Source organism: Dendropsophus ebraccatus, chromosome 4 (assembly GCF_027789765.1).
Source record: "Dendropsophus ebraccatus isolate aDenEbr1 chromosome 4, aDenEbr1.pat, whole genome shotgun sequence".
NCBI lineage: Eukaryota > Metazoa > Chordata > Amphibia > Anura > Hylidae > Dendropsophus > Dendropsophus ebraccatus.
The window spans coordinates 27,479,836-27,494,449 of NC_091457.1; the positions used below are offsets into that span (position 1 = coordinate 27,479,836).

A 14,614-nucleotide genomic window follows, 5' to 3' on the forward strand; every position below is an offset into this window, starting at 1 on the left:
ATACTTGCAGAGTTCAGATCACAGAGTGTGTACAATATATTTTGGTGGACATGGTTTACTCCTGTTTTCAGGCAGATAAATTAGAAGAAGGATGATAAATGTGCCCCTTTGAGTCTGAGCGGACCTGAGGACTGTGGATACAAGTGCCTTATTGCAATCCAGAACCTGCAATATTGCTTCTGCCTGGGCCTGGTCAACTAAGAGGACTAGGAATTAGAGAGCACTACTCCAAGTATGAGTGGATAGAAGTCTCATCAAGGAATCAACCCAGAGAAGAGAAAAGAAGGGCTCGTCAGTAGTTCAGCATAGTTGAGACCTCCTCTTGTTACTTTTGGGAAGGTTTTCTTGCTATTAAGGGACCCCACGTCACTGCCCTTCCCACTGTCTGCCAGACGCAGCTTATATATTCCCATGGATAGTTCAGATTGGGTCTACAACTCAGGCCCCACCATCTAGGTCAATATTCAACTCTAACTACCCAGGCACCTCCATAGATATGCAGAGTAGCCCTACAGGACCAGGTATTTCACACTCATCCCATGAATGCAAGCATTCCTCACACACTCTGCTTAGATTTTAGTACACCATCACTGGCCTACTACAAGTTGCCTATACCTGGCTGGCTTTGCCTTCACATCCTCAGGAGACTCCCCATAGCACCCAGTCTAGCAGAGACCCATACAGAACACTGACTTCTTTGGCCAGTCCTTTCCTAGCTGCATGACAGTAGTAGCTATCATTCACCCTCTCATGGCCTTCTCCAAAACGAACAAGTCCCTTTTGGTAATGCAGCCTATCCGGAGAACAGGAAAGGTCCAAAGTCTTCTGATTCCCGACACTTCACTTCATCTCTCTACCCGTCTCATAACTTCTGCAGACAGAGGTGCAGGAGCATCCTGTGGGCAATGATCAATAGCTGCCTGATCTTACTGATATTGCGCTGAAATTGTCACAACATATGTATAAAAAGAATTTAAAAAATTCTGACTAGTCCCTGCAAAATGTCCGTTTGAAGCGACAGCAAACTATTCATAAAAAGACACCGTTCAGCAAGGGAGAGTATACAGTAGATCCCTCCTATACTTCACGGAGTTCCAAGACGTGTGCGAGTTTGTCAGGATTCTCGCCATGTTGGCAGTCATGATCAGCCGCCGGCTCTGAGGCTTTTTCTCCTTCTTTTCCAGCATCATCTTGTTCTGAGCAGTCCAATCCAATGATACGGCCTGACACTTCACTTGAAGATGGGAAGAAGGAAGATGTCCTTGAACTTGCAGTTCCTTTTCAGTCTAGTGGAATGGTTGGATCTGTGGTGTGGGCTCTTCCTCGGGTCTTTTCCTCTTTAAGTCTTTTCACCCTCCAGCTCATTCATTCCTCGGCTGCTGCTCATCAAGTCAATGTGTATTATTCTTAACTAGAGATGAGCAACCTTGAGCGCGCACGGCTTCATCCAACACCTGAACACTGTACATTTGATTACCGGTGGCTGAAGAAGTTGGATGCAGTCCTAAGGATACAGCCATAGGCTCATCTCTATTCCTCACCAGTCCTCTCCTGAGACTGGTCACATTGGAGGCCCAAACACTGTGTGACTCTTCGGCATCTCTACTTCATCTCATGGGTAAAGGTTTCAGGGCTCCCAGCATTTCACTCACACTTTCCAGGACCTCGATTGATCACCCGTGAATCTCCCACTCTAGACTCCACTGCTCAACTTCCAACAAAGGACTCCATCTCAGTTTATAACAAATCAATGTAACGCCCAGCTGTTATAGAAGCTGGAATAAAGACTAGAGGGATCCAGCTACCCTATATTATGTCACCATACACCATAATCCTAGGAGTAGGATTGGTGCCATGTTCCGTCATTAAGGCCTTTTCGTGGCGTTACTCAGATGGTCTCCGGCACCATAACCTTATGGCTTCTCCTTCTTGGTGTTACAATTTCAATGCTCTGGGAGCTTCACTTGGTGACATGACACTGATTATGGTGTGGGCAGTACAGTGTACAGTCTCAGGACCCCTGTATTCTTACTGTATTCTTAATTCCAGATATGCTAAGAGTTTGGCATTACATTGATTTGGATGTGGAACCAGTGGTACAGCCATTTCTCCATATGTCCTAGGAGCCATTTTTCAACTTGACAATGCCAAGCTACTGGGAGCACCAGCATGGCCAAAGCCTGGCACCCTGGCCTGCAGCATCTCCAGACTTGTCTCCCATTGACCAACTTTAGGGCATCATTGGTCGGTATTTGCTAAGATGTCTGCCAGCAGAGGATCTAGATGATTTGCACACCCAATTGCATCCAGCGTTGCAGAACGATTGCGTAAGTGTGTGTATTTCTGCATATGACGGTCATACTTGATACTGAATAAATTGAGATGTTCTGAACATTTTAATCATTAAAATGTCTATCGCTCCAGCGGTTTCCATACTTCCAAGGCTTTTCCCTCTAGGTGTTGTAATGTAAATGTTGAGCAGTGTATTAAGTTTACTTCATCACACATCACAACGCAAAAACTCTTGGTAGTTTGGGTTCTCCAATGAGGCACAACAGCTTAGTAGTTACATTTACATGAGGGGTTATTACTGACCTAATAGAAGTTAATTACAAATCTCTGGCCCTTTATGGCACCAGTTGATTTGAAAAAGATTTTTTTGGGTGTGAACTACCCCTTTAAATGTTAAAATACTTGGTGCCCTTCTTATCATCTTTCTACCATGATTACTTTATTGACTCTATGACCGCTCCTTGTTTAGTTACTACTCTATGCAGAGTAGGTTTTGCTAGTCCGAGACATATGAATGGATACAAAAAAGAGACAGTCCTGCAGGGGGTACAGTTCATTCCCCTTACATGATGTACTAGAGTGGTGTGGTCGACAGTAGTATAGAACAAGCAATGATTTCTGACTAGAAGATTAAGATGTGGTCATGGTTAATCATCTGTATCTTATATGCAACAGGCTTACAGATACCATAACTGGTACATGACCTTAGATATATGATCTTTCTAGGTGCATCTGATTGGAATTATGATAGATAGATGGATGGATGGATGGATAGATAGATAGATGTGGTCCATCCATGTCAATGTGACTTCTCTGTTTTACTCACTCAGAAAAAGCCGGCTCAGCCTCTAAGAGGTTTATACTGAGATATAAAACCTTGCCGCGTCGAAATATTGATTTCACACTTGGGTACAGACAGAGCAGAGTGTGAGCTCACATCAAGCCCTAGTGCATTATTTCGGAACGGGATGAAGTGCTGCTTCCAGATTCCTTTGCCAGGAAAAATATTTCCCACTATGATATATTGAGCACCGCTATATAGACGATTATCACACACACATAACATACTGTGCAATATTACTCGATTTGGCTCCAGTATTATTCCTAATGATTTTTTTTTTTTTAATAGGGGGTGGTTCGGAATATATTTTATCAAGATAATAAGAACTTGTCATATATATTGTATGTCTGTAAGCAAAATCGAAAATATTGGCATGGGCTGAAGGGTCTTGTCCAATCTTATGAGCCTCTGTAGCTTCTCTATGTAATATCACTTGGTATCAGTGTAGAGCCCTAGACACTCCATGTACCGCCATATGGTGCCCCATAGCGTATTCCCCATCATATGACATCCAACAAAGCTGTTATCATAGCGAATTACAGCATAGCCCATATACCTTTATAGGTGGTGTATTATGGCACAAAGGTGTAATTCTGTTCCAATGTATCAGTTGCCCGAGGACTAGACTTGACCTCCTGGCTGCGTTCCCTTTTCTTCTTACCGCAGTTAATGTTAAGCTACAGACACTGACTGCTTATCCCCTTGTGCAGTCCAAAATGATATCTCTATTACCAGCTTAATAAATCTCCTTCTCACTGGTAAGCTAGTTCATCTCTCCGATTACTACATTCTTTCCCCAGTCTCAATCCTTTCAGGGCCATCCCTGGTATTAAGCACAGTGTCCCTTTTAGGGTAATTTGCATGATTCTTAACTACAGATGTAGCAGAGCTGATCCTGGCAGGTGCAGCAGAGTAACGTTGGCGTAACTCATTGTCATATCAGACTTTAGTTTTATAAAGAGAACCGGCTACATCCACTTATCACCATGCAACGCTAAAAGAGTTAACATGCATACTCAGCACTGCTACATCTATACTATGCAACTAAGTTCTGTTTAAGTGCACTGCAACGGCAAACTTTTCGTCGCTGTCATGGCCATTGCAGTAAGTGCATAAAACAGACCATTTGTGATGGCAGATTCTGACGGCTTTGTAATTATACTCTTCCAGCAGACCAGATCAGGGGTCCGGCCCACCTCTAATCTAACATACTGCACCAAAAGCAGGTGGCCTGTGCCGGGGAGCCCATCTGTTATGTCAAGAAGTGTTTTGGTTAATCCACAGCTTGCGAGGATGTGAGCTAAAATTAAGAAGTGACTGTACATGAACCATATGTAGCAGAGCTGAAGCGGTTGTAAAACAATAATGCCTCCAGGGAAGTTTCCGCATTAGATGTTACAATCAGATTAACTGCAATCCTATGGAAGGTGTCACACCTTACAATGAAATGATGCAGATGACAAACTCAACTCTGCTATGTCTCATAAACTCTGCTATGATACATCTGTGAAATATACAAGAATTTGCAGCTAAAATAACTGAGGCTAAGGCCTTTGTGTGCACAAGGCTCCATACGTTTAGTAGAGAAGCACATGCCCATGTATATTATAGGCATTGTATGCCGAGTCTACGCTGTATACAGGGCACAGGTTATGTTATTACTATGCCTTAGTCCTCTATACAGTGCAGATACTAAACTGATGGATCCTTCCTGTGCCCCGCAGCTGTCAGCCACTTGTCCCTTGGACTATCTATCAGGCAGGCTACATGCAGGATGCTGGATGCTCCACTAAGTATTGTGCTCATTTCATATATTTATCACTTAGTGCAGTTTGTCTTTATTGCTCTCTGGTCACCTATTTAGTGGTTACATGTGCCAGAGGGCAAATAGCATGGGATAATGGTGATTTGTGGAATAGTTCTGTGCTAAGGGGGCTATAGGTAAGGGGGGGTCTGTACCTATAGATGAGGCTATCCAGAATGGGGGATGAAGATTGTGGTAAGATAGATAGATAGATAGATAGATAGATAGATAGATAGATAGATAGATAGATAGGAGATAGATGATAGATAGATAGATAGATAGATAGATAGATAGATAGATAGATAGATAATAGATAGGAGATAGATAGATAGATAGATAGATATAGATAGATAGATAGATAGATAGAAGATAGATAGATAGATAGATAGATAGATAGATAGATAGATAGATAGATAGATAGGAGATAGATAGATGATAGATAGATAGATAATAGATAGATAGATAGATAGATAGATAGATAGATAGATAGATGATAGATAGATATTCAGATAGATAGATAGATAGATAGGTAGATGATAGATAGATAGATAGATAGGAGATAGGAGATAGATAGATAGATAGATAGATATTCAGATAGATAGATAGATAGATAATAGATAGATAGATAGATGATAGATAGATATTCAGATAGATAGATAGATAGATAGATAGATAGATAGATAGATATTCAGATAGATAGATAGATAGATAGATAGATAGATAGATAGGTAGATAGATAGATAGATAGATAGATATTCAGATAGATAGATAATAGATAGATAGATAGATAGATGATAGATGGATATTCAGATAGATAGATAGATAGATAGATAGATAGATGATAGATAGATAGATAGATAGATAGATAGATAGATAGATAGATAGATAGATATGGAGTAATATTAATATTTCTTAGGATAGGGATAATGCTGTGTCTGTCCTGTGGACAGTATCACCTTGTAGATCTCGCCCGTCCACCCTCTTTCTATCGATGGCCCCAGTGACCTAAGAAGCCAGAAAGTGAGTTGCCCCATGTCCCACCCAGGACTGCAGTCCACTTACCTTCCCAGCCTGTGCTGCAGAATGCTAGGGGGTTAGGACCGGGGGGATCCTTATTGAGCTTGCAGTAAAAACCGTGGCAGCTTCTTGGGATTTTTTCCACCATCGCCAGTGTTAGACCCCCAGCCTGTTACACTAATCTCATCCATCCTCAGCTTCTTAAGTCTCTTGTTTAATATGTTAGGAGTATCATGCTCCAGTCAAGTGTCACTCTCAGGGAGACCCCCCTCCCCCCAGTATGGCTCCTGGTATCCACTGCAAATCACAGAGTGACTTGTGATGGGGGAGAGAGGGAGGGAGGGCTGAGGAAGCAGACAGATGCAGGGCACCACCACAGCTATCTACTGCAGTCCTGCTAAAATGTGTGTGCGTCTCCTTCCAGGGCACTGAGATATTACAGCAGGAGCAGCTGAGAGAAGGAGACAGGAGGGAGGGAGCAGGGAGGGAGCAAGAGACATCAGGGAGGAAGGGAGGAGGGATGTGAGAAAGTGTCACATGGAGGGATGGAGAAGGAGCGAGGTGTGAGGGAGAAGAGATGGTCGAAACTAGATGGAGAAGAACACAAATACCGCACATTGGGGTTTTCTTGACTCGTCTTAAGACTTAGGAACAATTTGACAGGTTCCGGATTTGTCGTCTCTAGAACATCAAGTGGGTCTGATGTTATTGTCACTGATAAACCAAGGAGCAGGATCCAAGGAACCTTCATTACCCTTAGGGTACGTTCACACTTACCGGATCTGCAGCTGATTTTCTGCTGCGGATCCGCAGCAGATCCGCAGCAGGTTTCATTTACATAACTGAACACAGCATCAAATCTGCACCATCAAATCTGCTGCGGATCTGCTGCGGATCCTGTAGGTGTGAACGCACCCTTAACGGGGTTGTCCCGCTAATATTATATATAATATATCGATTATTTCCTATTCACATTCAATTTCAAGAACAGGAACCAATTTTTTTCCTACCAGAATAGAGCTGCAGGGTGAATGCGCTCCATTTATTCCCAACAGTAGCTGCATAAGATGATCAGTGATCAGTTTTCTCCACTGGCTCCACTGAGTATAAATAGTGTGGTGGTCAACATGTTAACAGGAGAAGTGGGTTCCGGTCCTCTCTGTAGCGAGACCCCCATTGATCATCACAAGATAGGGGATAACCCCCTTTAACTCCCTTACACTAGTATGGACCAGGAGGTCAGACACCCTGATTGACTGCTGAACATATCGAATAAGTATATTGTATTAAACCCAGATGTGTAGGTCAGGATATGATGTGTAGATCTAAATTTGGGTCAAATCCAACCAGTGTGAACATAGCTGGTCAGTTGTCTTATCGTCTCTGTACACTAATAGTATACAAATAATAGTGGGGAAGATGCGGTTTATGTCCCTGTACTTTAGTACTGCTCTTTTAGTGGTTTTGCCCTTTTAAAGTTTCATGGCTGACTTTAGTTGGTCCCTCAGTGTTCGGCTAGCCCCAGGCTCTGCTCAGTGGGGACATAACCCTGCGCTCTTGCTTACTCCGCTTGTATGTTTGGCATTGTCTGATCTCCTTATACATCTGTCAGTCTTTTTGTTATTACCTTAGGGTCTGGCTTTATTCCCTTATTTGAAATGTATTTGGTCTGCAAGGCAAGATTCTTGTTCAGCTTGAAGAAATACACATTATCTTGGCCCTGATGTTGCATTCTATCTGGATTTGACGTGTGACCAGGTTCTTCTATATTCTGTATAAGGGGAGGATCTCCTAACAAGTTGCTCTGCTCTAACCCTCTTGGAGTGAGCCTAGAAAGGTCTGAACCTCAGATCACGTGGGGCTAACTTGGAAAATTCTAGGAGATTACCCTAGCCGAGTCTGCAAGGATAGAGAGGAAGTAAGGAAAGGAAGAGAAAATTAAACTTTGGGGATAAGTTGTACAAGTGCCTTAAGGGCTAAACTAGGACCTTTTTAGGGCTTTGGGCCGGGCCTAGTGCAACACAGCTTGGGGAAAGCACTTGTACCTGCAAACCAGACCCCAACTAAATTTTAAAGACTCACTACAGTCCTATTTTTCAGATCTACATGGAGATGCTAATTGGGTGAAACATCATGGGGACATTTATGAAGACTGGCTTACAGGTACCCCAGTCTTAAATAAAGCCCTGCCCCCAGTTTTCTGGACTTATTTACTAAAAGACGCAAATGCCTTAGTAGATCTTGCCGGCCATGAGCCTGGCGCTCGCATTTCACAACATATCTACACCTGCTCGGCAGCTTTGTGCCATGATTTATGTCTGCAAGCAGGCGTAAATCATGATAAATCAGGAGCGGGAGGTGGCCCCCCCTGCCCGCCCATCAGACAATTGAGGGATACGGTTGGAGTACGACACAGAAAAGGGGCGAATCTGCTCCTTCTCCATGGAGTACACCCGGAGCGCATTTTGATAAATGTCCCCCCATATGATTAAAATATAAGCATTTGACCCCTATCAGTGAGTTTAGTACTGTATATAGTAGTGTGGTTTTCCACCACGGGTGTTTCTTGTCTTTACACCCCTCGTAAAAGCCTGTACTTCAAAGTAGTAGTGGTGGTGATGAATTAGTAACTAAGTTTTGCCACTAGATGTCGCTAGTATGTAAACTGTATGCTTAAGTATTGAACAGCTGTAGGTAATTAAAGGGTTATTGTTTCTGTGATTTGTGCACCAATGAGAGCTCTTTCTCTTCTTTGCCTATCTCCTTTCTTCTCTTGCACTCTCTTCTCACCCACTCACAGCACATATTACATATGCCGTAGGAAGTTGTCACATAGGGAGAGGAAGTGTAGCCACACTTAGGGAGTCTTACTCTGGTTTCTGTAGAGGAAGGACGCAAGCTAGAACGGTCCCTACAGCAGTCAAGTTGGGCCCTGGCTTATGCCAGGTGCCTTGTTAGTGGACACGTCCAGTGTAGTCTGAGGTGTGGAACAGAACAGACGCATATGGGAACAGACACTCTTTTCTTGAAAGTTGCACTTATCCACACTATGCAGTGCTAAACGCTCACAGAGAGGACAAAGTCAGGGATCATCCCAGCCCATGCCGTGAACAAGTCTAAAGGTGCAGAACAGTATCCTGAAGAAAGAGGAACTGATCTGGATAGAACAAAGTTGCTAGAAGCCTAGGTACTCTATCTCGCAGCGCAGGTGTAATCAGAGAACTCTGACCACTCTGCTCATCCAAGGTAACAAGGTCTGGGGCTTGTGTCACCCTCTAGGATGGGTCACCCAACACTGGGGGGTAATAGGTGGTGCAAAGACCAAGGAGTCAATATTATTCTATCTATTCTCAAGTATTCTACTTATTCTACTTCTAAAGTTCTGTCAGAGCACAGTACTACATTGGGTTGGGACTCTCTTGACATCCTCCACTCTACTTCTCTGAACCTCTTCTACCTCTCAGCACGCAACTTCGCTGTACATTACTGTATCAAGTATTTCTAAAGTAAAGAAGAAGTTATTTAAAAGGAGCAGATTTGCCCCTATTGCATGGGATACGCCAGCCATATCCTTCGCTAGCCTAAAGGGCTGGCAGGGGCGGTGTGGCAAGGCAGGGAGGAAGCATGGCCCCCTCCCGTACCTGACTTATCATGATTTACACCTGTATTGTGAACCATCTTTCAGCCCACTTCACTGGGTGCAGATTTACCCTCCAATTTCTCTCAATTAGAATATCTTCAAGATGCCCTATGTCTGCAGAGCAGAAGTTCTATTGCTGCCATGGTAGGCGGTGCAGAATTTTACTTTGTGTTATGAAGTTCTCAGTTCCTCTGACAGAATCCCTTGTTATCAGTGTGACAGTGGGCCAGTTGTGTGCGCTGTATCAGCGGACTGTCTATCTCATCAGCCAGAGCTTGCACAGGAGATCTGCTGTGTACACTCTCCCCTATCTCTCCTTAGTGCACACACTTTGGATAAACAATTATGTGCAATTCCAATATTTAAGCAGGAGAGTAAAGTCACCTTCTTGAAGGGAAATCAAACTAACCTCCATATTTAAAGGGACAAAATGAGTGTGGCATTGGTGCGGGAATGAGAAGCTCTATATGTCACAGCCATCAAAACATTGGCTATGTTTGATCTCAATGGTTATCGAGCAGCCATGATGTTGCCCTTATACAGTGGTGATTTACTAAGCAAATTCTCCCCAAAAAATGGTAGTGTAACATGTCATGTATTGTATTTCTCATCTTTTATAGACATATTTTACACCGACATGTGCAGTGTCCCACAACCCTGCTTGTAAGCTGCTGCTCGACATGTACATGTATAGGAAGGCACAGTATTAACCTTAATTTAGAATCTTAGAGTAATTCTTAGTGATGAAGTATGCCTAAACTGCATTTCTGTGTTTTCAATGTGTATTCTTTTCACTGACTGCAAGAAAATGCTGAGGCACTACTAAGGGTTAAGTTATACATGACTTTTTACATGTCTTGTCTGCCACCTTCTTAAGGAGCCGATCTATCTGTCCCTCCCGCTCTCATGGCCCTATCACAGCCCTAGCTAGTCTCCTTATCTCTCCTATCCAATAATCTGATGAGTTACTTCAGGTCTCCACCAATAGGGAGCAAACCCCTTAGCCTATAAGTAGGGGTGGAGAGGTCGTGTTCTCTGGTCAGTTTAGCCAATGAGAATGTTGGAGAGCAGTATGCTGCTGTCCGTTCTCCTTACCTGTGTCTCAAAGCATGGATTGCTAAAAAACAAAGGTGCGACTACCATCAAAGGGATCAAACATATCCACGCTGAGAGGGTCATCAGTTCCTAGTAATCAGTCAAGTCCTCCATTCTTTGTATCAAGTTCAGTCAGATGTCTGAAGAAGTGCCCCTCTGAGTCTTTTCTGGCAAAAGTCAAAGGTTGGCTCCTATCAGCTGGTGCCAAGTACTCCTGCATACTCATCACAGCAATGTCGGATTCTCTTTATCGTGAGTACTGGTTGTCTTTTTCCATGTCTTTCAATTAACCACAATTTAGCCAACATTCAGGACTAGAGATGAGCGAACTTCGAGCACGTTCAAATTCATTCAAACCCAAACGCTCAACATTTGATTACCGGTGGCTAAAGAAGTTGGACGTAGCCCTAGGGAGTCCTGGAAAACATGAACACAGCCACAGGCAGTCTTAGGGCTGCATCCAACTTCTTCAGCCACCGGCAATTGAATACAGAGAGTTCGACTTCAGACATGCCCGAACGTTCTTGAAGTTCGCTCATCTCTATTCAGCAGAGTACCGTACACTTTGGACAGTGCCCCTCTAGGTAGTCCGCCTTGTAACTATTGCTAAAACCTCCTAAAATCACCTAACCCAGAGCTTGTTATGTTTCAAAAGTCTTGGAAGACGTAGTCCAGCTTTCCAAACCTGCGCAGTGTTCCTACCCCGTTAGGTGTACAGAGGTGTGAGCTCAACATAGGTATATAGCACAAAGAGGTTCCAGCACTTCTGATCTGATACACATTCTTTTATTGGAGAAACCTTTTAAAAACCTGAACACAGCTGACATGTTTCAATCTAACTAGATCCTAATCGGAGCATGGGTCTTAACACACAATAGCATCTAATATACATGTCCACAAATAGTGTGACATATGAAGAGTGTTAGATCGAAACGTGTCGGCTGTGTTCAGGTTTTTAAGTGGTTGCTTCAATAAAAGAATTTTTATTGGATCAGAAGTGCCAGATCCTCCTTGTGCTATATACCTAAAATGCTTAGTATACCTGCTAAGCAAAAGTCAGAGTTTTCTTAAAGGGGAAATGACCACCAGACCTGCTCCCAAGCTAAAATAGGAAATTTGTATCTTGTGAACTTTTTCCAGTAAAGTTTAATATTCTGCAGTTATCCCTGATTGTGTCCTGCACCAACGCACCATAGCAAAGAACTGGCCGATAACGGTCAAATTCGAACGATAATCGTACGTGTAAACGCAGCGCACGATCAAACGACAAGCAAAAAATCGTTCATTTTGATCTTTCAACATCTTCTTAAATCATCGTTGATCGTTCGCAAAAAATTCGCAGATCGTTCCGTGTAAACATTCTTTGAGCGATTTCCCCTATGTGTGAGATAGGCTTAAACGATCGCGAAACGATCGCATAGCGAATTTTCCGTACGATGTATCGTTCCGTCTAAACGCTGATCGTTATAAAAAAAACATTGTTCATTCAATATCGTTAATCGTGTGATCGGGCGAATTATCGCTCCGTGTAAAAGTACCATAATGGTCCTTTTACACGGGACGATTGATCGTTCGTTTTTGCACGATAACGGTCAAATTCGAACGATAATCGTACGTGTAAACGCAGCGCACGATCAAACGACAAGCAAAAAATCGTTCATTTTGATCTTTCAACATGTTCTCAAATCATCGTTGATCGTTCGCCAAAAAATTCGCAGATCGTTTTGTGTAAACATTCTTTCAGCGATTTCACCTATTTGTGAGATAGGCTTAAACGATCGCAAAACGATCGCATAGCGAATTTTCCGTACAATGTATCGTTCCGTCTAAATCGTGCGATCGGGCGAATTATCGCTCCGTGTAAAAGTACCATAAGGGACCTATTCCACCAGACGATTATTAACGATCTCAAACGACCGTTATTGCGAAAGACCTGAAAACGTTCACTCATTTCCATGGAACGATAATCGTTACTTATGATCGTAATTGCGATCGTTTCTTCTTTGCTATTTATTCGCTATTGCGTTCATATCTATTGCGAACGACCGAACGATGTCTTATTCAATGCGAACAATTTGCGAACGTTTTGCGAACGAGCAACGATAAAAATAGGTCCAGGTCTTATAAAGCGATCAACGATTTCTCGTTCGGTCGTTAATCGTTAACTGCTATTCAAACGAAGGATTATCGTTTAGATTCGAACGATTTAACAATAATCTGAACGATAATCGTCTGGTGGAATAGGGCCCTAAGTGAGCATGCTGACAGAGGTTAGCTGTGTAGTACCAGACACAGCCACTACTAAATGTATGGCGCGGTACCAGGTATACATCACAATGCTAACTTTAATCGTGGGTGTAGTAGTAAGTTACTAATAGGAGTCATTTGTTGTAGCCAATTGTTGCAGTCTTTGCCTACCTGCTATATGTTCCCTGCAGTGCTGGCTGCTCCATCAGGGCATGGCTGCCTTTAGTGTCTCCACCACCCCATAGACGTAGGGTTGATTCCCTGCTAGCCACGTGCGGAATCAAGGTGCCCGTTGCTGGTCCTCCTTTTCTTATCTTGCCTTATTTCCTATGATATCCCTTCCCCCATGCTTTACACTGCACCACTGCTTGTCTATATCCAGCTCTGTATAGGCAAAGAGGCAAGGATAGAAAAACGATAAACTACAAACAACTCGACAAGTGAAAAAATCGACAATAATAATAATAGTAATCATAGTGTATAATATAAATGGGCGTTTTTCATTTAGCGTGACGCTGGTTTTTATTTGATTTAATTTTTTTAATAATCCCATGCACTCCCTTTAATATCCTCTCATTGAAACGAATGAGAGAACTAAGTACACTATCTCTGCTCCTAAATTTCCCATGAATGGCAAGGACATCTCTTAATATTGCACGAGGACTATTTGTATGCCGTTTTACAAACATTGTTGAATGAGCTGTGTAAAATCATTAGGCTTGTGAATGAACATCCAGCAGGCAGGTGTTGACAGCGGTCTATAGAGAGGCGCCGTCATGTCATGGGCAGTCACGTTGGCAGGTGGGGGGGGGGGTTCTAGACTCTGCGGTTCGTACCGCATTCTACTCCTCAGAGATAACAATCAGTTAAACATGTCATTGCCATTAATATACTTTGCTCCTATGAGGAACTAATCCGTTAAACATGTCACATCCATTAATATAGTCCATTCCTTGAAGGGAGTAATCCATTACATATGGCACTGTCATTAATATTCTGTAGTCCTTAGAGGGACACATTTGTTAAATATGTTTCTTCCATTAGCAAAATGTATCTCCTAAATATTCCCCATTTAGATGCTGATCCTCCCCAATGGCTGTGTGGATACTGCGCAGTGTGGATTATTGGGTTATTATAGTCTCCTTCCTCTAAATGCCAGTAATGTGGTAGAAAGGTGACCACTTTATGGTGTACTGGGATGTTCATCGTGTCATTACTTTTCCTGCTGTCTGAACCATGAGTCTTCAGGGTAGTCCCCAGCTCCCTATACCCAAACAGGGAAAGATCTATCAATATATCTGGTGGGGCGGGGATGACTCCCCTGATGGTATTGGCAGCATGAAAGTGATGACAGAACTAGTCCACCAAAAAGAATATATATATATATATATATATATCTTAATATGTATACCTGAAGAGGTTTGAGTGGTATGGTGCTGTACGGTTTTTTATGAATTTTATTTTGTATTTTTAGGACCTGCTTTCTCAGTGTCTGCATGTGAAACTGCAAGCTCTGAACTCGATGGGTGTTCCCTGTGAAGCTGCATACGTTGACTTTGGTAGGTGTTCTCTTCGAAGCTATAGGCTCTGAGCTCAGTGGGTGTTCCTTGTGAAGCTGCAGGCTCTAAGCTCAGTGGGTGTTTACTGTGAAGCTGCAAGCTCTGAGCTTAGTGGGTGT

General features: G+C 42.9%; 1 protein-coding gene across 3 annotated transcripts in view; it reads right to left on the reverse strand.

Moving 5' to 3' along the window:
* The window catches only part of CHST1 (carbohydrate sulfotransferase 1), an 89,132-nt gene that overhangs the window by 24,605 nt on the left and 49,913 nt on the right, over window positions 1-14,614 (reverse strand). The window contains exon 3 of one of the 3 annotated variants that reach the window (XM_069968213.1): window positions 13,108-13,320. The exons of 1 other annotated variant lie outside the window; for it this stretch is intronic. The gene's annotated coding sequence lies outside the window, so the exon portion shown is untranslated. Of the gene's footprint in view, window positions 1-5,999; window positions 6,341-13,107; window positions 13,321-14,614 lie in introns of those variants that run through there. One more of the 3 variants, XM_069968214.1, reaches the window with a different exon arrangement.